Below are 22,376 nucleotides of genomic sequence, written 5' to 3'. Positions count from 1 at the left end.
ACAGAAGCTTCCTAAAGAAGAAAAATGCTGCCTCTAGACTACAACATGGAAATTCTATCTGAGTTTCCATCTTTGGATTCAAGACTGCAGCATTACTTTTCCTCACCCCTCCCATTTTTTTATTGTGGTCAAATGCATATAACATAAAAACTACCATCTTAACCATTTTTAGATGTACAGTTTAGTGGTCTTGAATATATTCACAACATTGTATAGTTATCGCCACCATAACACCTCCATACACCTTTTCATCTTGTAAAACTGAAACTTCATAATCCATTAAACAATAATTCCCCATTCCTTACTTCCACTAGCACTGGGAAAACACCATTACACTTTCTATCTCCATGATTTTGACTACCCTGATGTAAGTGGAGCCATACAGTATTTGTCCTTCTGTGAAAAGCTTATTTCAGTTAGTATAATAATCTCAAGGTTCATCTATGTCGTAGCATAAGTCAAAATTTCTTTCATTGTAAAGGGTGAACAGCATTCTATTATATGTATATACTACATTTTGCTTATCCATTCATTTGCTGATGGACACTTGGGTTGCTTCCACATTTTAAGTACTGTGAATAACATTACTTTGAACATGAGTGTGCTAACACCTCTTCAGACTCTGCTTTCTCTTCTTTTAGGTATATACCTAGAAGTAGAATTCTAGATTATATAATAGCTCTATTTGTAATTGTTTGAGGAATCATTATATTGTTTTCCACAGTAGCTGTACCATTTTATGTTCCCATCAACAGTATACAAAAGTTCCAATTCTTACCAATACTTATTATTTTCTGGGGTTTGTTTTTGGATAGTAGTCATCCTAGTGGGTGTGAAATGGTGCTGTCCAACAATACAGATTTTAAACTTGCCAGTCCTAACAACAGTGTGGAACAATTCTTTAAAATAAATCTCCCTGTCTTTCTCTTTCTTTATATACATACCCTATTGGTTTGTTTCTCTGGAGAACCCTAATACACCTCCTCACAACGGTTATTTACATGCACCAATCACAGGCAGTTCCTTAAACAAAAATCAGCCTGTCACTCCTTTGATCAAAAACATGTTGCAGTGGCCTCCCATTTCAAACAGAGCAAAAGCTAAAGTATTTACAATGGCCTGAAAGGCCCCAGGTGATCTGGGCTGTCTGTTCTTCTAATGTAGTCTCTTTCTACTCCCCCTTTCAAGCTGGATCAAGTTAAAGAGCATTGCTGTAAAGATAAAACGGGTAATATTATGTACATATGTGGACCATGCAAAGACAGGAAATATATCACACGTCAGAAGCCTAATGGGAGTCAGAATGGGGAACTCGTAAGTTGAAGAGGGAGGCTATTCTGTCTCTCGAGGGTTCATGATCTCTTTTTTGGCTTCCCCTCCCCACCCCATGTATGTTTTCTTTTCCTTTACCCTCCTCTGCTTAGTAATCTTACACATGGCCTCCAAATAGCTAACTCATCCCCCAAGTCATCCAGCCACTCAACAAGGTTTAAGAGAGCACCTAGTACGTGACCTCTGCCCTGTGGATAAAGCAGTGAAGAAAACCAACAGGAAAGGGTGTCTTCCTAGAGCTTAGGATCTAGTCTTGGGTGGCATAGAGGAAACATGTAAAAATTAAACAAGATGAACATGCAAAGCATAATGTGTCATGGTTAAAAGTATCTCAGAAAATAAAGCAGGGAAGAAGAGAGATTAGACGGGTGTAACAGTCAACGAGGCAGTGAGAGAAGGACTCTATGAGATAACTATAAGAACCTACAGGAAGGAAGGAAACAGGCAGGGAGCAGGGTGGCCAGGATGGTATAAGGGGGGTCAGATTGCTGTCGGTGGTCAGCAGATTAGGAAGCCCCTGGCTTTGATTTTGGGTGAGATGGAAATTATTGGAGGGTTGTAAGCAGAGGAATTTTATGATCCGACTCAAATTTTAACAGAATCATGCTGACAGCTGTGTTGCAAATGGACTGTAGGGAGACAAGGGAAGAAGGGAGTCCATTTATTTATTTATTTTTAAGATTTTATTTATTTATTTGCTACAGAGACAGAGATAGCAAGAGAGAGCACAAGTGAGAAGAGGGAGAAGCAGGCTTCCCGCTGAACAGGGAGCCTGATATGGGCTCAATCCCAAGACCCTGAGATCATGATCCAAGCAGAAGGCAGACCCTTAACCAACTGAGCCAGCCTGGCAGCCCTGAAGGGAGTCCATTTAAAAGGCAACTTGAATCATCTGGGGGAGTGATGGGGTAGCTTGTGTAGAGCAAGGCAAAGGGCCCACAGCGACCATCCAGCTGAATACAAACAGACAAAGCAAATAGGCACATCAAGCGACCCACCTTCGAATAACCATAGGCCCTAACTGACCAGTTACAACCAGGCATAGTTCCCAAGTTTACCAAAGAAGGAGAAATCCCATACATCCCTCACTCTGCCCTTGCTCAGCCCCGCACCGCCACCTAGTCACAGTCTCACCTTTGCTGTCCTACCTGCTGCTCCCTTGAGCTTTGTTCTGCCTGGGGTGAATGCCTTCACCACCCATGACATCGGTCCCAGTCTGATAGGGACACCCCACATTTGGTGACCTGTACAGGGACCCTCTGTTGGTCCGAGACTCTCTCTGGGAATTTCTGTGGACTTTCCCTGATGGACCGACTATAGTACTCCTCGGGGAACTGATGATCTCTGGTGGAGGTTACTCCATGGTTAGGATTGGAAGCCCCAGGGGGAACCACCAGACTGCCCTTTCTGGAAAGGGTGAGGGATTTCCCTTCTTGCCATTCAGACAACCCCTTCTTCCCTCTCCTTTCTCTTTTCAGCCCTTCAGCACTGCCCTAGTAGTCCTCAGACAACTGAAGATCTCTAGCCAGGGCGGCTCCCTGCTGTGGTCTGAAGGTCTGAGGGCTAACAGGTTGGACTGTCCATGCCTGTGAGGGCAAAGACCCCTTTCCTCTCCTCTCCCACTCCAACCACAGCTTATCTCGGGTGAATCTGCACACAGTATGGACTTGGTTGGGACCCTTTCCTGATGGTGGCTGACTCTTGGCTACCTTGCTTCTTTGGGCCCTCCCCTTTCTCCTTTGTTCCTGTGGATCCACCTGCCATCCTGACCTACAGGCAAAACACATTCATAGGCATGTGAGTGGTGAGTCCTCTCCCTCCTTTTTCTGACCCCTTGTGGCCACCCAGTGTCTGGCTTTCCCTGTTGCAGGGGACATCCCAGCAGGGATTGCTCTTGGCATGTTGTGGCCCTCCCCTTGGTGAGATGCCTCAGGAGTCAGTTCCCCCCCAGAAGGTCCAGTCCTTTCACAGGTCAGTGGGATGCCCTGACTGAGACAGCCATCATGAGTTGGAGTGCCATTCCCTTTGGTGGGACATCCCTTTGGGAACTGGCAGCCAGTCTTTCCCACTATGGGACAAACCCCCTCTTCCTTCAGATTCACCCTTGGGCTGTATTCTTAAGAACTGGTACAAATTTGACCCCCCAAAGCCAGAGGAAAAATGTCTCATCTTTTTATTTAATGTTTTCTGTCCTCAGTACGAATTCCCAGATCAAAAGGTATGGCTCCTCCATGGAACCCTTTCTTATAATATCATTTTCCATCTTGACTTCCTTTTCTTTTTTTAAAAAAGATTTTATTTATTCATTCAAGAGAGTGTGAGAGAGATCACCAGCAGGGGGGAAGGGCACAAGGAGAAGCAGACTCCCTGCTGAATGGGGACCCATACCCCTGCCACTCCCCACCAATGTGGGACTCCATTCAAGGACCTCAGGATCAGCATCCCAGCCAAAGGGAGACACCTGACTGACTGAGCTACCCAGGCGCCCAGCTTGATCTCTTTTGCCAGAACTCTTCCATATGGTTGGAAGTCCCATATAAGAAAACTTTCATGGCATTGTCTCTCAAATTTCGACCTCCATAAAAACTGTAGAACACCCCACAGCTTGGACCAGAGTGGAAGCAGCGAGAGCCTCCTAATACTCTGGTATGGTCTAGAGTGAATTCTTTGTAAAGGATTTCTAGAATCTATGGGGCAGAAACCAAAGCATGATTTTTAAAAAAATCAGTAAAGTCCTCTTTTAACAAACCTACAGATTGTTGCCACACCATCTATGAGCAGATAATCACCAAATTTGATTACTAAAGACTTACTCATCACCCATCTTGCCATCTCTTCTTGGAGTATGGGAAAGAACTTGTTCTAAATGGGAAAAATTTGTTGAGTGAATTATTTAATTAGAAATGAGTGTTTGCATATTTCACGGGCTTTTATTTCTAGTTTGAAATTAGTTTCTAACTCCTTCCAGGAGACCTGGTGTCATCCTGTTGATATTCAACAGATTATACTGCCCTGATCGGATACCAGAGAAAGATTAGGCTGTAAAGTATTAACCTCTCTCAGACCTTCCCATTTATCTAGTTGAGGCAGAGAGCCTGGAGGTAATTTTAAAACTTTTTTCCATCTTAAGAAGATAAATGAAATGAATTGAAATGTTGGAAAACTTATTAAGATAGTTTAAGGACTATTGTAAGTGGAAAATTAAGATAACCTCCAGGAATCTCACTTTGGAGGACTCATGAACTTGCTATGCCTCTTTCTTCTGTGCACAGTAGGGCCTCCAGGGACAGAGGGAGGAGGAAGCCACATTATCATTGTGGCTCTCAAATGGGGAAAGTAAGGCTGCTTCTGCTTGCGGCCTTCTACAGAACAGAAGGACCTGGGCCCGGCCACGACTCCAGATGTCCCCGAAGCCTGCACCTGATTCCCAAAGTCATCCCCAATATGCCTTAGAGTTGGAAGTTTTGGAGGAAGGGGGAGAAGATCTGAAGAAGAGCTTGGGACCATGTGAGATGCAGCCTCTGACCCGGACCCAGGCCAGTGATGGGCAGCACCCAGACAGAAAATGGCACATGCGTCCTTTCCACAGTGCCCACAGTCCTCAACAGAATCAGACGTCAGAGAGTTGCCTTCACTCTGCTGCTTCTCAGGCATGTGAATCTTAACATCTGGGGCCTAAATGGCCACAGCAACTTTTCTTTTCCTTATTCATTAAACTAGTAAACTAGGTTTAAAGAATACGCATTCCCGGGATGCCTGGGTGGCTCAGTTGGTTAAGCAGCTGCCTTTGGCTCAGGTCATGATCCCAGCGTCCTGGGATCGAGTCCCACATCGGGCTCCTTGCTCGTCAGGGAACCTGCTTCTCCCTCTACCTGCCATTCTGTCTGCCTGTGCTCGCTCTCTCCCTCTCTCTCTCTGACAAATAAATAAATAAAATCTTTAAAAAAAAAAAAGAATACGCATTCCCACAGGAATCCAGGAAGCTATACTCATTTTTAATAAAACAGAACATAGGTTGTCAGGGTATATAACTTCCCTGCTCTGAGCCGTGACCAAAACCCATTGCTTGCCTGGGACAACACAAAGGACCCAGAGTTCAGTGAGGAGATTCGGGATGTGCCAGGGCTGACAGGGAGCAGGAGGCTGCCTGTCTTGTGCCTGGCCTCTTACGGTAGAGGGGCTGCTGAGCCCATCTTGGGTCTAGAAGGCAGGCTGGTGGGAATGCCAGTTTCATCCTCAATGACAGCTTGTGTACGGTGTGTGTAAGATGGCTGTCAGCCAAGCTGAAAGGACTCTCCACTCAGAGTGATGTGGGCTTCATGAAGGGATGCCAAACCCAAAGGCCTAAGATGACTGTGAAAGGAGTATTGGAAAAACTTGGGCAATTTTTGCCACAATTGGTGGTGGCCTCCTGGTTTGAGTGAGACAGACAGAAAATGGGAGGGAGAGCTCCAGGCTGGGTTCAGGCACTGTGGTCCCAGCTTCTTCCTTTGGAGGGAGAAGGCAGGCTGAGTCTAACAGGAAAGAAACCCTGACTTTCCTCAAAATGGCCTGCAGTGGGTTAGAGGCAGTGGTTTTGTGATCACAGTAAGTATCCAGGATGCTCTGGAACTGATAATAAGGCTTGAAATAAAATTATTCATGTAGATGTCACCCCCGAGAGAGAGAAAGAGTGAGAGAGAGAGAGAGAGATTTCCTTCCCCTGAAGACACAGGATAAATAAACCTCTTGTTCTGAGGGCTATATTTTGAAAGGTGTCTGGTCTGCTTTCTACTAGAAGGAGCTAGAATGTTCCAAGGCAGCTATGGTTCCTGGGGCTTGAGAGAGCTTTTTGGCACTGTGTTAGAGCTGGAATCCTGAGGATAGAGCCAGAAGAACCAGCAGTCTGAGGCACATATGGGAGCAAGCTGGAGAGATCCAAAAGATGGAGGAGGCAAACGCAAAAATGTGTGAGCAGGAGGATGGGGCAGGTGCTGTGTTTTGCATGCTCCCACAAGCCCCACTAAGTGGCCAGAGAAGTCTGGTTAGAAACTGGGGACCAAAGAGCAGCTCTTATTCTTCACGCAGTAGGGTGAGGTGTTAAAAAGGAGCCTTGCCAGTCTTTACCTTCCCCTCAGGAAAGAGAGGCTGTACTATTTTTCTAAAGTCCAAAGTCCTCATACCACAGACTGTGCCAAAACAACCACCCCTTCCAAACACACACACACACACACACACACACCCTCTGAGAGGGGAAGTAAGAGCTTTCAAGTTTTTAAGCCCCTTGAGTTTGAAGTGAACAGTCCCTCTGTGGGGAGGTTAGGGAGGACAGAGGGTAGGTCCTGAGTCAGTGAAGTAGAAGTGGCTGGACCCAAAAGTTACTGCCAAGGGAACTTCCCTAATCTGGGAAGGTGGAGGAGAGAGAGGATTGTGGCATGAGGAAGCAGAGTGGATTCACACCTGATCATCCCATTCAGCCAATCCTCCTTCCTTGAGGGACAAGGCCGTATTGTTCCATATTGACTCTTTCTCTGACTTCTCACCCAGCATTCAGATTTTTCAATCCAGAACTTAGTAAAATAGCCACGATGTCAGGAACACAGAGGCTTAAAAAACCTTTTACAACCGACCCCTATGTCCCAACTATGCAAGTTCTATGTCTGCCTCTATTCATCAAGACCCAAGAAGATAGATTCCAGGGTTGATATAAAAGACAGGCCCAGCAAAGCCAAATCCTACTGTTTAGCATTTTCCAAAGATCTCTCCTTCCTCTTTTTGCCTTTGTACTATATACCCATATTTATGTATCATCCAGAAGTATCTTACGTTAAATTATGGATTTTGTTTTCAGCAATAATGCAAATATCTAAAAGCCTTCAGACTCTCAAGCTTCTATTTTCTTTCCACGAAGACAAATTTCACTCGATGTTGGTTTCAATCTTCATCATGAAACTGTCATCTTAGTTGAGTGGCTGAAGTAGAAAACTAAATGTTAGTTATTTTCAAAATAAAGTTTCCACTCTGGGCTCCCATTGTCCACATGTGATCACATGCCTTGAGAAGTTAGACTCAAAATCCCGGGGCGCCTGGGTGGCTCAGTGGGTTAAGCCGCTGCCTTTGGCTCAGGTCATGGTCTCGGAGTCCTGGGATCGAGCCCCGCATTGGGCTCTCTGCTCAGCAGGGAGCCTGCTTCCTCCTCTCTCTCTGCCTGCCTCTCTGCCTGCTTGTGATCTCTCTGTCAAATAAATAAATAAAATCTTTAAAAAAAAAAAAAGAAAAAAAGAAAATCCCTACTCAGTGGATTAACTCCCAGTGATGACCTGTAGCCATAGTAACCTCTTAGATGTCACTTGATTGGCCACAAAACTTGGAATAATTGTTTTTTTTTAAAAATATTTTATTTATGGGCGCCTGGGTGGCTCAGTGGGTTAAGCCACTGCCTTCGGCTCAGGTCATGATCTCAGGGTCCTGAGATCGAGGCCCGCATCGGGCTCTCTGCTCAGCAGGGAGCCTGCTTCCCTCTCTCTCTCTCTCTCTCTGCCTGCCTCTCTGTCTACTTGTGATCTCTCTCTGTCAAATAAATAAATAAAATCTTTAAAAAAAATAAATAAATAAATAATATTTTATTTATTTATTTGACAGAGAGATAGACAGCACAAGTCTGCAGAGCAGCAGGCAAAGAGAGAGGGGAAGCAGGCTCCCTGCTGAGCAGAGAGCCCAATGCAGGGCTCGATCCTTGGACCTGAGATCATGACCTGAGCTGAAGGCAGAGGCTTAGCCTACTGAGCTACCCAGGCGCCCCAGAATAATTGTTTTTACATTCACTTATGAAGTCTACACCTCTATTTGCATAAAGAATCTGGGGCAGTCTTTTGGAATATCAGGAAATTTGTATTTCCACCTCACACACACAAAAGTAGCTCACAGTGGTACTGATATATTTTAATTTAAAATTATTTAAATGATTTTACCAAAAGCTAAAAAATTATGTATTTTTATTATTTAAAAATAATATTTTTATATTATTTAAAAAATAATACTATGACTTTGTATAATTATGTATACTTTTATATATTGCCATGTTCCTGAGTAATATAACCCTGTGGGACTTGAATTGAAATTCACCAATTTTGAACTCACATTATCACAAGCAAGCTAACCATATGGTTCTGTTATATGTAAAAGCCAGCCAGAAAACCCAAGATCACAACTCCTTTCCATAGTCTCAGGTGTCAGCAGGTGTCACACTGGTTCTCAGTCATCAGCATCATATGCTGAGAATAATCTTCTCAGCTCTCTTTTGACTTAATGGGTTGGCATGTATTCCACTTTAATTGGAATACCACCATTGCATACTTTATAAACCAACTACCTTCCTCATACCCTCTCATATTTTGGGGGTATCTTCCTTAAGCTTACCTTTATCTCAACTTCCTCTTTCTATGTGATTCTTTCTTTCTGAAGTTTTGTCAGTTTTCCATGGCAGTTTCCCAGGTCATTTAAAATCTATGTTCTAGTGACAATTCCCACTCTACTTTAATGTTAAAGGCATAAATTGTAATTCATTTTATATTGGCCTTTCTCAAACTACATTCCACAGAACACTAGGTTCCTCCAAATGTTTACACGTGTTTTGAAAAAAGGTTTCGTGGTTAATATGGTTTCCAAAATGCTGGTGATTATGACACATACCAGTGTTTTAAAGAAGTCCTAGAGTAAAGAAGTTTGCCTAATTTTGATTAAGCCAGCATTTCCCAAATGTATTTGCCATAGTCTGACCCCCTTCCCATTACTTTCATGAAATACATTTTGGGACATAAATATTCATGGACCTTATAGACTCCTGGAGCAGATGGTTATTACACAGATGATATAGATGAAGGTCTATTTGTAAACTGAGATAGTTACTCTTAAGACCCTGACTTAGGCTGGGGATTGAAGAATGTTTCCCCAACAATGTTATTCTTTTGCTGAGACCTGAATGGTGAACAGGGGTTAGCTACCTGCTGGTGGGGTGAGAAGACTTTCTCAGGGCATGTAGTCCATCCGTCTGTCTTACTGGAAAGGCTTCTAGGTCAGCTCAAAAGATAGGGATTGGGAAAAGATATTTCATTCTTTGTGACATATGGCCATTCATTTTAGTCTCTGGTAACACTGAGATTTCCTTAGAGAGAGAAAAGGAAGAACAGAAAAGCCACTAAAGCTTTCTGGGGAAACAAAAACCCTCACAGAATTAGGAGACAGCTGGGATGTGGGAGGTGGTGGCTGGAGGGAGTGAGGAGGGAGATGCCAAAGATAACACTGATTTTTATAACAGGACTTGGTTATTTTTACAAACGATTGTACAGATTGTTCAACTGTGGTCTATAAAACATAGACTGTCACTTGTCAGTAGTTACAGGATATTGTGTAGTACAAACCTCAAGAGCTTAGCCTATTTCACATCATATACTTGTTAATTGCTGAAATTATCCACCTTCACCCATGAATGGACTAAACTTAGTATTTAAAGGATTGAGACCAGGTGCAGGAGGCATTTACAATTAGGGATGCAATTATGGGTTTATTTAAAGATTAGAAAGTTGAGGCTTCTTTCTTTGACTCTTTTTTTTTAGATTTTTCAGGGGAGATAATCTGAACATTTTGCTCCCTCTGGCAGAGCATCTAGTTTTGAGAAATCTAATACTCACCCATTTCTACGTTCCCCTAAATGCAATACAATACAGTAAGCCAGACCTTAGTGCCACAATAAATAGATAATAGGACCTCATCAGGAGAGACATGAATCTTGATGACTGACCAATAGAGTACTATTTATATATGATTTACTTTAGCAGGCATCTCCTAGCCTGGGAGGTCAGATGGTCAGAAATCCAGGAATCTAGGGTGGAGTGTGGGGACACAAACAAACACGGGAGAGCACAAATAGGATGCATTATCATGAAAAGATAGGGTCCCTAAGGATTGAAGCTTAGGGGAGGGGCCAAAACCAAGAGCACTAGGCAGAGGCTGGATTGCTCTCAAGCAGTGGCAAGCCTAATAATGAGCAACGTGAGATTTCCAGCTGCCTTAATGGCGGGTGTTCAGTGCCACGGAAGTCCTCATCTTGTAGCAAATTCAGGATGATGAGACTGGCCCTGTGGGTTGAGGGAGCAGAGTCAGAACAGGGTAGAGCATTGCGGTGTCACAGAAGGCCTTAGACATGAGCTCTCCTGGCCTGTTTTTGACCTTTGGGTTGGTGGCACTGTAAGGTTAACTATGACAGTGAGCAGTGAGAACACAAAGTAGGAAGCTTGCTCTGGGGAAACATCCCTTAGTTTGTGGTTGAAGTTCAGAGAAATCTGTGCTTTAACTGTCAGTGTAAGGTGGTCTTCAGAGGGTGGGTGCTGGATCAGACTGCATTTCAAATCCCGTCTCAGCTGCGTAGTTACTGCTGTATGAGTCAGGATCCAGGCAGGACAATGGGGCCATGCCAGTTAATAGAAGAAACTGCATACAGCGGACCCATGACAAACGGAATTAAAGTGATGAAAAGCTGAACAGGAGACTTCCAAAGATTAGCCAAAGTAGGAAGCTGCTCTCACTTCTAGGCCTGGCAGGTCAAAGAGAGGACTGGCCTGCCCAGTGGGAGCTGGGAACATGGAAGAAGGGTACTCTCATGGGATCTGGGACATGAAGGAGATGCAGTCACTGACATAGAAGCGGCCCAAAGGGAGAGATTTCCTGGTCTTCTCCTCTTTCCTGTTCTTTCATTTCCTACCAGTGAACGTCTTTGTGAGCCAGAAGCCTGCTGGCAAGGGAGCCTGGGAAATGTAGTTTGTATGGCCAGCCAAGCAGGAGAAGGCTGGGAAATAGAGGTGAGAGCAAAGAGGGGAAGGACCAGTGGGGGAGTTATGTGATCTCACTTTTTAATGTCTCACAGGCCTCATTTTTATAAAATAGGAACATTATTCCTACCTCTTTTTGTTTGTTGGGAGGATTAAATGACTTAACATATGTTTTAGTTGGGTTCTCTTGGTTGTAAGGAATATCTCACTCAAATAAGCTTAAGTAATTGGAGCAGCAGAAGGGAGACGGTTATAAAGAGATCCATAAAACCAAGGAAAGAGAGGTCCAAGCCTGGGGCCGAGCTGGCCAGTCATCTAGGAGAAGCCAAACTAACGCCTCCAGGAAGACCAGCTGGCATGACTGCACAGTTGGGTCTCCTGGAAGCTGGAATTAGGAAGACCTTCAGAATCTGGAGACTCCTAGGGAGCTCAGTGGTGGGAGCTCTAGAACTATGCTTTCCTTTACTGCTTTAATAGGCTCCCAAATCTCTCCATGGGTCTGGTTTCCTCATTTAGCCGTCAACTGGCATCTTTATCCCCCACTCTAAGCTTATCAATCGTGATCCCAGAGTTTCTTCTTCCTCATGACTTTGGTCCCTCAGAGCATTTTTGTCCTTACTCTACCTCAGGATCTTTCACCTTTAGTCCCCACCCACAATTATTTACTTCTCCACTTATTTACCAATTTAATTTTACTGGAATAAGAATCTTAGAGGGCTACTTCTTATTCATTTGGTTGAACTTTTCATTTTAGTTCCCCTCATCGGAGCCTTTGAGTAAAGTGTCCATGCTTGGTCTGGTCAGCGGTCAGGGTGATATGGTACAGAATCAGGCTTCCTAGCCCTGCCATTTTAGAATGGGCTGCAGATGGGTAACTTTAGGAGCCCACATTTCTGTCCCTACCTTCTCTGGAGTATTTTGGATCCCATAACCGCACAGGAGCTGGAATTACTGGCCATCCCTGCTCACTTATGAGTGAGTCCCCCCAATAGTCTCACTTCCCATCTTTTGTTTCTCTTCTGACTATAATACATAGAGATATTTATCTTGTTTTGAAGACGGCCATTTTTTAAACTTTTCTTTTTTTTCATATCTCGTATCACAGCAATGTCTCTGGGGAAGAACGAAGCCTCAAGATTTGAACTTACAACACCATTTTGACCAGAATTCATGCCATTAATTTGTAAAACTTACAGGTAATAACAAAGCTGTAAGTGATCAAAATGAAGTTCTTATGAGAAACTCTTAATAAAAATGGGTGGCCAAGTGAGGAAAAGACAAAAGAGATGAAGATATTCTTGTTCACAGACTGACAGAATGTGATGGTGATGCCACTGAAGACACCTGGAAAACCAGTGTCAGAGAATACAACTTTTGGAACAGACTGTTCTAGAGGGGAAGCGGGCTCCTTATCTTAAAACAAATAACCCCTCACAAAAATAGTACAAAAAGAAAGACTCGGGCACCTGGATAGCTCAATGGGTTAAGCCTCTGCCTTCGGCTCAGGTCATGAGCTCAGGGTCCTGGGATTGAGCCCTGCATCAGGCTCTCTGCTCAGCAGGGAGCCTGCTTCCCCCGCCCCCTCTCTCTGCCTGCCTCTCTGCCTACTTGTGATCTCTGTCTGTCAAATAAATAAAATCTTTAAGGAAAAAAAAAAGAAATACTCATACACAGTAACAATAAACTCAATAAGCACCCCAAATGCTGGTATAGGTGAGGGGAGGAGTCAAGTGACGAGCAGAAAGTGAGCTGAGACAGAGACAATTTTAAAGCCTGAGAGGAATGTGAGTCACTTTGTCTTAAAATCATCAAAATCCTACTTGCCCCCCACATCAGCTCCCAGACGCACCCTGGCCCAAATCCCCAACCAGCCACAAAAGTCAAGAATAAATCCAGACCAGACAATATATGGAACCATGTGAAAAAATGGACTGCCCGTGGGATTTATTGTTGAGTGAACAGAGTTTCTAAGGAGAAAAGGACCACAGCAACGGATTTCTTGGCACATCGCACTTTCTGCAGTAGAGCGGGATGGAGGGGAGGGAGAGGCAGAACTAACCAACTCAGCTCTGTCACCCACACCCACAGAGCAATGCCCCCACCTGGTTGTGAGGGGGCACATAGTCTTTCCTCAACCTTCACATGACCTGTCAGGACTTACACCTATTGTTTTCTTCTCCACAGTATTTGGGGAGCCCTCTCTCCTTCTGTAGTGGGAATAAGACCAAAGAGGTCTGAAGATGCTCTGGACTTGGTGGTCTCAAGAAGAGAAAAGCCAGGCTTTCTGAGGATTAGGATGTACACCGTGGGGCATTCCATACCCCCACTTCTGTTCCCACTACCTGTGAGGCTTATGGAGCAAACCCAGATAAAGGAGAGAAGAAACTCTCTTCAGGGATGGGTCACTGCCTAGTTGGAAATACTCTGTCTGGACCCGCTGATTGGAGAAAGGAAGGCTCATTTAGTGCTGTCAGAGAAGAAAGGTCTTGACTGACATCTATGGGGTGGTTTTTGTCTTCAGAGCAGACGGGATATTTACTAGCTGCCTCCTGAACCACGTACTGGAGCTGAAAAGTGGATCAGACCCCATGTCAGAGAGAATGAGTCAAAGTGAGCTGAATTTAACGTGGAGGAGTTGAGGGCTGGCTGGGGGGTCAGGAGACCTGGGTCCTAAGACCCTCTCATGGTACGGCCTGGACTTCTTTTTCCTCTTCAGTGAAAGGAAGGACTGAGCAAGATTATTTGTAAAGTCCCTCCAACTCCAAAACTCATTCACACAGGTAGGGGGAAGGAATGAGGATACCTAGGGTATAAATAGCGGTCAACTAGAAGCTGAGGGAACATTTTAAGCTTAAAAATCAAAATGACAAAAATGGTTAAAGAAGAGAAGATCTGACTTCTCTCAGAAAGATCAGGAAATTTTAGATCTCATCAAAGTTTTTTCTCTTTTCTCAGAAAAAAAATGGTAACCAAACTTTATTTTACTCATAATCCCTTCCAATGATTTTTAATAGTTTACCAGCCTCTGTGTAGCTACTGTTTTTCACATTTAATGTGGGGGATCTTCATTTAATGATCTTAAAAGTGTTGGTATGAAGCTTGTTAATAGCCCCACTCTGGGAAATTACAGAGGTTGTCTCTAATGCTTTTATTTTTTTCTTAAAGATTTTATTTATTTATTTGACAGATAGAGATCACAAGTAGGCAGAGAGGCAGGCAGAGAGAGAGAGGAGGAAGCAGGTTCCCCGCTGAGCAGAAAACCTAATGCGGGGCTAGATTCCAGGACCCTGGGATCATGACCTGAGCTGAAGGCAGAGGCTTTAACCCACCTTTTCTTTCAGAGAGAAGAGTCCAGCGCAAACACCCCTTTGGATTCAAGATATTAAATTCACTCGCTGTTTATTGAATATTTGTTGAGAGCTCCTATGTGCTGAGAGCTAGCACGGAAGTAAATGCTGGTGACAAAGGAGGGAACAAGCCAGATGTGAGCCCTGCGTGCATGTGGAGGGGGCACAGCCCTGGAACAGGAAAGCAGGACATAAGTTATGTAACTATGTCTTACGATAAGAGCTGTGAAGTAGACCAAGGGCTGAGAGAGAATAAATGCGAGGGTGACGGTGTGTCCATTGAGGTGTTGGGGGATGAAGGGCAGCCTTTGAATGTGACCTCAGAGAAGGCCTCTTGGCACAGGTAAACTCTCATGTGAAGTTTGGCCAGCGGAAGCAGCTGAGGCAAGGGGGCAGATCGGATCCCAGGGGGCGGAAAAGTGCTGTGGCCTCTGGCAGGTGAAAGGGCCTCAAGGCAGGAATTGATGGAGCCCCTCAGTGGCTGGGGAGATGGATACATGTCCTCTTCCCTACATACTAACACACATGGAATGTTAATCTGTAACATTTCGTTTAGCTATTGAAAAACTCTTCCTAAGTTCACATACATCAAACCCTGTTAAGGGCTCTGTGAGGTGAGTCTGGGGTCCTCATCAGGCCTGACCTCCTGCAGCACAGCATGTTGTCTCCTTCAGTGTGAAGACCAGCCAGGGGTACTTGTTTGTAGGGTTTGGGCCTGGAAAAATCTCCACTTATTTTTTTTAAATCCTCCTACCAATCCAAGTCCAAAAAATGGGAAGTAGATTCAAATGATAATAGTTAACCTTTACTGACCTTAATCTGTGCCAGGCTCTTTCTCATTATTTTACATGTTTGTTTTAAGCCTTGCTTCATCTCTATGAAGTAAGAATTATTGTTATCCCACTTTTATACATAAAGACACATGCAGAGGTACATAGGCTCACCCAAGTTCTCATAGCCATGAGATTCCAGAATCTCAATCTCTCTCTCTCTCTCTTTTTAAAAACTTACTAATTTGTCAGAGAGAGAAAGAGCACAAGCATAAGCAGGGAGAGCAGAGGGCTGCTTGCTGAGCAGGGAGCCCGATTCTGGGTTCCATCCCAGGACCCCGGGATCATGACCTGAGCTGAAGGCAGGTGCTTAACCAACTGAGCCACCCAGGTGCCCTAGAACTCAATCTCTTAAGCATTAGACGACACTGCTTGAGAGGTCAGTGTCATATAACAACTTTAGCTGGCACATTAGAAAGGAGGGGTAGAGGTTCTCTCTCTTTCTGGAGTTGTTTAAGAGAAAGCCAATTTTCCATCCAAGAGTGAGACTTCTAGGCCCTGTCATATATACTAAATTAGAATTTTGAGGGTTGGAACTCAGAAATTTGCATTTTTAGATTGCAGTCTAATTGATTCTAAATGCTACCCACTAATGCTTGAAAAGCACAGATGTGGGTCCTCACAGTATGGAGCCAAGAGGCCAGACTCCAAATTCCTCTAATATTAACTGCAACAGTAACAGTAACAATAACCACAACAACAATAGCAACAAAAATTATAGTACCATTTCTTGAGTGACTTCTCTGGGACAGACGTTATATTAGGTGTTTGCGTGTGTGATTATATTTAATCTCGATAATTCTGCAAGAAGCATATGACTTTACACTTTACAAATGAGGGAATCAACTCAGAGAGATAGTAACTTGTCTGAAGTCACGCAGACATCGAGTGGCAGAACCGATGTTCAAAGCCCATCTGCCTGATCATGTCCCGCAATATCATATTTGATATCTACAATTCTGCAGGGCCATTTATGGAAAACAGGAGAGCCAAGTCACTCTAAAATTTTTTTTCTTGTCTCATCTCAGAACATAACCAAATAATTAAATGAACTCTTACAGGGCCTTTGGTGAATTGTTTAGCTCTCGTTTTCTTATTTGCAAAATGGGATAAACAATAGTGCCTACCACAGAAATCTCTTGCAAGGATAACGTGAGATAGTCCATGTGAAGTCTTTTAATTAAGGTCCCCACCCCAACATTTGGTGAACACTCAATGAAGGTAGCTACTTTTGCTGTCACTGCTACTGTACTGTTCCAACTCTTCTTCAAACTAATTTGCACAATTGTTTCATGTCAGAATTTCTGACAACCAAGTCTGTTCCCTGGCTTTCTCTTGGCCCTCTTCAACTCTCAAAATTTAGCCTGATCCCTAAAAAGCAAAAATAAAGAGTCCTCAGATGATGCCATTGAGTGTCCCTTGCAAGATATCGTTCATGGCACATTTCTCAGCTCAGAGCCCTATGATGGCAACCAGAGCACTAGGCATGTGTCTTTGGCTTCACCTTCTCATTCTGGCCACTTTTTCTTGGCCAGGCACTCACTCTTCCAGGCAATAGAGAGGCAGCCTTGAACAAAACAAAGATCCCTCCTCTTTTGGAGCTTACATGTTGGTGGTGGCTGAGAGACTGACATAAACAAGTTAGTCAAGTATAGAACATGTTAGACAGTGATATGTTCTATGGAGGAAACTAAGACAGGGAAAGGTATGAGTAATGCCTGGCGACAATGGGATGCAGTTTTAAACAGCTTTGTCAGGGAAGCCTTCACCAAGAAGGGAATATTTCAGCAGTGGCTTGAGGGAGGTGAGGGAGTAGATGATGTGGGTTTCTGGGGGAAAGAACTTTCCAGGGAGAATTTCAGCAAATGAACAGCCCTTGAAGCAGGAATGTGTGAGTGGCCATGACAGGTTGGGTAAGGAAGGATGGTGATGGCAATACGGTCAGAGAGGCCACCAAGGGCTTTTTAACCCATTAGACATCTTTGGCTTTTAGACTGAATGAGAAGGGATACCACAGGAGGGTTCTGAGCTGAGAGCTCGTATGCCACAATTGATATTTTCACAGGAACATTCTAGCTCCTTAATAGAAAGTAGACTATAGACGGTCAAGGCATAAGGGAGAGCATCCATTAGGACTCTTGCAACGGTGCAGGGTCATTGAAGGAGGGAAAAAAATTTTATTCAGCAGATATTGGGTAGCTCATCAAATACCTGAGAGGTCAGCAAGCCGGCCATCAGAGTGTAGGCTTGGCTCTGCAATGCACCTCCATGGCTGCCATGGCCTCCTCCGTGCTGTGGCCTGCACCCGCAATGCAGCTGGGGCTGGACCCATCTGCTTGAATCTCTGCCCAGCACCATCATGCATCCCTTCTGCTCACTGGGCTTCTCATCCTGTCTGGAGATTACCTCCAGATCAATGAAGCCAGCATCAGGAACCTATGTCTGTGTCCCAGCTGCAAGGACAGCAGCCAAAAAGAGCAACTGACATTTCTAGGTTCTCCAGTGGGAGGCGAGTGATGCCCAAACACAGGACAGGGATGCAGAATAATTGGCCAAAAAGGAATGACAAGTGTCCACCTCTGGTGGGTTCCTTCCGTTCCTTCCTTAGTCCTTGTGCTTCTGCCTGATTGTACACCAAATGGCAGCTTGGGGGTAGTCTTCCCAGCTTTTTTCCACAATGGCGGGAGTAATAGAATGTCAGTGATGTTATAGTTATCCACACTACACCCTCACAAAGCTCGTGAGTCAGCTACATAATGTGAGTCATGTCATGAAGTTATTGCCATTCGGTTCCATCACTTGATAGCATTTTACCTATTCCTTCACTGAAGGCATATTGATTCTCTCCTGCTCCTTTCTTATCACTGTAACTGACAGCTCAGAATGGTGACTAGATGGGGAACTTTAAAAGAGATGTGTAGGGGCGCCTGGGTGGCTCAGTGGGTTAAGCCGCTGCCTTCGGCTCGGGTCATGGTCTCAGGGTCCTGGGATCGAGTCCCACATCGGGCTCTCTGCTCAGCAAGAAGCCTGCTTCCCTCTCTCTCTCTCTCTGCCTTCCTCTCCATCTACTTGTGATCTCTCTCTGTCAAATAAATAAATTAAAAAAAAAATAAAAGAGATGTGTAGTGTCAGGGAAAAGTAATAAACCCTCTGACATTCTCACAGTTGTCAATATTTTGACCTCAGTCACTCGGTCATCAGATGACTCATGTTATTTAATGAATCAAACATGTGAGATAAACAGAATTTAGAATCTGCCATTCCTCACTCATCTTAGAGAGACTTGACAACCAGGCATGTGTCACATTCCTTAAAGACCTCTTTCTCTCCTCCAGCCCACTTTTTGTTTAAATTCAGTATCAGGAGCTACCGATGAGCTAAGAGGAATTTGCATGACTTTCAAATCAGAAGCTGAAACACCCCCAAAAGCCTAATTTGTCTCCCCTGTGGCCGAATTGTTAACGCAAAAATTAATATTTGCCAATAGTTATTAGAGATTAGGAGTATATTTCCCTCTTCCACTCTTATTTGATATTATGTTTTCAATCTTTACCCCTTGATTATAGCTTTCAGTTTTGTTAGTAAAACTTTGAGGGGATATTACAAGGCACTTCCCCCAATAAAACAAACTGGGGAACTGTGAAAAATGCAAAGTTGGGCTCACTCAAGACCAAATGAATCAGACTCTCCAAGGACCAGTCACCCCATTCCCCTTTCATTCTAATGTGCACCCAATGGCTGAGAACCCCTGGTTTAGACCTTGGAAGCATCTGGATGTTGAATCAAAGAACATCCAAGTGGCAGCTCAGCTGGTAATTGAACTTAACTCAGACTAGACACTGGGATGGATCAGATATAAATATAGTCCGGGCTTTATGACAGGAAGGGATAAGTTCCTAACTTGGGGCTATGAGGGGGTGAAGTGGTGAGGTCGCAGGGAAAGCTGGTGTTTCCTTCCATGGTCATGCTGTTCTATTCTTGAAGAACTGAAAAGCTGAATTTCACCCAAGGGTAGGATTAGCCTAAAAAACAGGCAGATGACTGCGTCAAATAAATCAAATAAGATGGAGGAAAGTGGGTCAGAGAGGGTGGGCTCTGCCGGGGCTAGAGTGAGACCTTCGGAGATGATAACAGAACTATCTGTCAGGTTGCGCAGGGCTTCTGTTTGCAAGGCAATGCTGCAGTGAAGGTGGCCTCCTGAGAAGTCTTGCTCTCAGAATGTAGCAGTGGCAGAAGCCATAATGGAGACCTGCTGGCCTGGCAACAGTGGTATAGTCAATGGGTTCTTGCTGGCTGCTGAAGCAGGAGGATCTGGGAGAACTTGGAGGTGTAATCAGGGAAGCCTTCCTGGCTTCACTGCCTCTAAGCCCTATTCCCCAGCCTTTCTGGAGATTGTAGTCCCTCAGAATTCCTTAATCATAAATGGCTGCTGTGTTTATGAAGCCCACTGGGTAAGCGCATGCTTACAATGAACAATCTGAACCATATACATACTTTCTTATTTAATATTCATTCAGCTCAACAAGACAGAAAATATGCAGACTTGACAGTAAGAATCAGAGAACAAGCTTGTCCAAGATCAGCCAGTCATTAAAGGGCAAGACTGAAGTCAAATTGCCATGTAAATGATCTCTGAGCCCATGTCCTTTCCTCTGTATAGACCCTGGAAAGGACCCTCATACACTGCACAGTGGAAGTCTGAGTATCTTTTTTTTTTTTTTTAAGATTCATGTATTTATTATTGGAGAGAGAGAGTACACGCACATGTGCGCGCTTGCCCATGATGCATGGTGAGGGAAGGCAGAGGGAAAGGGAGAGAGAGCATTTCAAGCAGACTCCCCCTGAGCATGGAGCTTGACTTGAGGCTCGATCTTATGACCCTGAGACCATGACTTGAGCCAAAACCGAGAGTTGGATGCTTAACCCACTGAGCCACCCAGGTATCCCAAAGTTTGAGTGTCTTTGACTGGGCTTCCTTCTCCTTCATGGTTCAGCTGAGGAAAATGACGGGGGACTCAAGGTTGCCTAAAATGTGTTAATCAACATCTACTTGTTGTTAAAGTTATTCAACAAATGTGGGCTCTGAGTGGATGTGTCTATGGTCTTGTGTTTTTGTACTTTGTATTTTCCTAGCAAGAAGTCTTTCTGAAAAATTTCTTGCTTTTCAGTGAACTTAAGGAGAAGGATTTCTCCTACACCCACCCAGTATGAGAGAGGTTACATGTTATGACCTGGGGACTTGGTTCTAGAAGAGCTCAGCAGGTAGTGAGTGTCCATGAGGGAATAAACCAGGGGTCACTGTCGGCTCCTCTTCCTGATGACTGCTCATAGATGCTACCCATCCATGACCTCCAGAAACATGCATTTAGAACCAAAACCACTGTGGCCAGATGAGCTCTATCCAGTAAACCAACTCTAGTTCTCTTAGGAAAGTCCCTGCATTTAAAAACTGGAGGGGGGGGCACACTTAGAAATCTCATTTTGCACATGAGAACACCAGTCCAGAAGGATTTTCCTAAAGTCACCCACTTAGTAGCCAGTGAGGGTCACTGTTTTTGGTTGAACATGACAGAAAATACAGAAGCACTTTATAAAAAAGAAAGCTTGAGGAAAAAAAAAAAGCATATGGCTCTTTATGTGTTTTACAGTGTAACTGGGGACACATATTACGGAGATGAAAAGTCATGCAAACTGTTGAAAATGCTGCAGCAATTAAGGGGTGGGGGATCCCAAGGATTCTAGGTGGTCAGAAAATGCTTCAGAGGACGTGGAAGGGCTACCAGGAGAACCCCAAGGCCAGCTCTGGGAGAAGAGGAACAGAAAGCAGGTAGTGTCTCTCTCCTGGCCTGAGGAAGGGGCAGAGCCCTGCCCTTCTACCCCCTTCCCCCCCACCCCAGCTGAAAGCCCTGGGTCCTGGTGCAAAGATGGCTCTACAGGGTGACCCCTCATTCTCGCAGGGAGTACAAGCTCAGTCCCAGTCCACCACAGCTTTGTCTTCCCTTGCTCTGGGCTCCACGCATTCAGATCCCACTGTCCTCTCCTCCTCCCCCCACCCCTGACCTTGATCACATTGCTATTGCTTTAGCCTGGGCAGAAGGCCCAGAACATGCAGGCTTTTCCAGTTAACGAAGGCTGGGTGGGTATGTGGCAAGTAGAGAGCCAGCACTCCCCTCCCATGTCCCCCATGCAGCCTGCTCTCTTTCCATCCCTGCCCTGCCTGGTCCTGAGTGCATGGATGGCTGCGAATGCAGCCCTGCACACACAGCTGGGCTCGCCTGGGCACTGCTGTCCGTCCGCTTAAGAAGCAGATCTTGCAGCTGAAGGTGGCGCTTTCAAATCCCAGTTTCATTATATATTTGTGTTTCCTGTCTACTAGACCCAGCTAACTGCTATTCATGCTGCACGGGGTGGGGTGGGGGGGGAGATGCATTCATTCCTATTTAATTTATTTATTCACGGTAGCCATGATATTGAAAGAACAGGTTCACAATATAAAATTCAGGAAAAGAGTTGTCAAAAGAATGGGAACAAGATGACCAGGAAACACAGCCAATAATCCAGCAAGCTGAAGGGGCCATCCTTCCCCTGCTTTGGTGCCGTGGCCTCCTCACGGGGCAGAAGGTCTGCAGCCTCCACCTCTGCTCCCCTTGCTTTCCAGTTTGCACAAGAAAACAGAGTCTCAGTCAGTTGGCCAAGTTTTGCCGGGTTTTGCATTTCAGAATCCTCCCTAAGGGCCCCAAGGCCCTTCTAGGATTGAAAGAAAACTTTTTCCTCTGAGGTTTTCATTCATTCGTTCATTCCACAAATACTTACTGAGTGACTAACAAGTGCCAGGCATTGTTTTAATGAACAAACCTAACACACTTGCCCTCGTAAGAATATGCATTCTCATGGAGGAGAGAGAAAACAAAGAACCTAATAAATAAGGGAACCACGTGTCCGAAGGTGATGTGATCATGCTGGTAAGTGGGTAAGAGGGATCAGAGTGTGGTGGGTTCCAGTTTCATGGGCAGTGGCCTGGGCAGCACCCCCAAGGACCACACCATGGAAATCTGCCAGGT

This window comes from Lutra lutra, chromosome 5 (assembly GCF_902655055.1).
Source record: "Lutra lutra chromosome 5, mLutLut1.2, whole genome shotgun sequence".
In the NCBI taxonomy this organism is placed as follows: domain Eukaryota; kingdom Metazoa; phylum Chordata; class Mammalia; order Carnivora; family Mustelidae; genus Lutra; species Lutra lutra.
This window is presented reverse-complemented; position numbering follows the sequence as displayed.